The sequence below is a fragment of the Halyomorpha halys genome, unplaced genomic scaffold, assembly GCF_000696795.3.
Source record: "Halyomorpha halys isolate HHAL.00 unplaced genomic scaffold, Hhal_1.1 Scaffold560.1, whole genome shotgun sequence".
In the NCBI taxonomy this organism is placed as follows: Eukaryota; Metazoa; Arthropoda; class Insecta; order Hemiptera; family Pentatomidae; genus Halyomorpha; species Halyomorpha halys.
The window spans coordinates 1,428,277-1,429,779 of record NW_027105487.1 but is presented as its reverse complement, the minus strand read 5'-3'; the positions used below and the strand labels follow the sequence as shown (position 1 = coordinate 1,429,779).

At 27.2% G+C, this 1,503-nt stretch overlaps 1 long non-coding RNA gene across 12 annotated transcripts in view; it reads right to left on the bottom strand.

Moving 5' to 3' along the window:
• LOC112210002 (uncharacterized) overlaps nucleotides 1-1,503 on the bottom strand; it is a 234,113-nt gene that overhangs the window by 73,632 nt on the left and 158,978 nt on the right. Inside the window, exon 1 of one of the 12 annotated variants that reach the window (XR_010844589.1) lies at nucleotides 1,201-1,218. The exons of 10 other annotated variants lie outside the window; for them this stretch is intronic. This is a non-coding gene — a long non-coding RNA (uncharacterized lncRNA). Of the gene's footprint in view, nucleotides 1-685; nucleotides 704-1,200; nucleotides 1,219-1,503 lie in introns of those variants that run through there. One more of the 12 variants, XR_010844590.1, reaches the window with a different exon arrangement.

The window sequence follows — 1,503 nt, the reverse complement described above, 5'->3', positions numbered from 1 at the left end:
AAATATAGAAAATATGTACTTTGAAGTATCACTTATGTTAATGAATATAATTAATGAAGATTTTTTTTAAGGCTTATGAATAAATCGTCGAGCTGCAGAAGGCATATCTTTATACTATACCTTTCAAATGTGATGACTACTCGTTCACTTTTGAAAGGGCATACACCTCGAAAATAAGTTTTGAACGATTCAGAAAACAAAAAAACAACTGTCACAACACTGTAATTTGAATGCTTGAAAAATCCAAAAATGACAACTATTCTATAGTAATTTTTTTTTTTAATTTTAATATAAATTCATTATAACTAAAGAGAATCAATTATGCGAAAAAAGTATGTCAGTAATTTGGGATTTGTGACCTTAAAATAGACTATTGAAAACAATTAACTTAACTAAAGCAACCCGAATAATCACCAAGAAGAAGAAAACAAACGAAAAAAAAATTAATGAAAGAAAATGTTTGACAAATTTGGCGATATCAACTTAAATATCATCTAATTCTAACTGCATAGTTTAGTAAATTTTGAAAACCAAAAACGAAGCTTCCCTTAGTAAAATTATGTTTCCAGTGGTGCTTAAGTTTAAGTTAATAATTGAAATTCTAGAATAATAATTAAATTAGTGGTATGTTACCATCACTTTTAAAATTTGTAGCTAAAAAAAAAAAAATCATAGAACCACTCACTGATTCTTCAAATGTTCACAAATGACCTCTGTTGGCAATACAGATGATGGCAATAATGGCAATAATGTTACAATTAACATTAAATTTACTTTACATACATACTTAAATAATCAACAAGAGGAATTTAAAACGAATGAAATTTTTTGGAATAAAATTAACATATATAAGATCTAATAAAAATCAAAAACATCCCACAGAACAAAATTTATATCCCATAAATCAGTACTAAGACCTATCGTTAACACATGACTGTCCCATATGGACGTTCACTAATTTAACAAACTTAAAAAATATTTACAAATATTCCAAAATGAATGTCTTAGGTACATTATTAACAATTCATTATACACAGTATACAAGTACAACTAACTAAAATACTATCAGAATTTAAAACAGATACTGCTAATGAATATATATATATATATATATATATATATATACACACACACAAACATATAGACATTCCTTAATTACGACTAGCTATATCCTTCTACGGTTTTTCCTTGTCTACTTACGGACTGAAGAGCACTCGTTCGCTATCTGCGAGAGTCCTTGAACAGCGTTGTGTAATGTTTATTTATTAACGACTTAATGCTTTCGTTGAAATTCGTTTATCTTTTGCAGGGTTTTACATGTTTCGTGGTAAATCTAAATTCATTTGTTCTTAGCAAAGAATTGCACAATAATGTTGACTTTATTAAGAGCCCCTTATGTCGATTGCTGCATTTATCGCTGATACATTGTTGTCGTGAGTTACAGTTAAATATACATTCAAATTAGATTTTATGCAATTGTATAATAACACTTAAATATATATA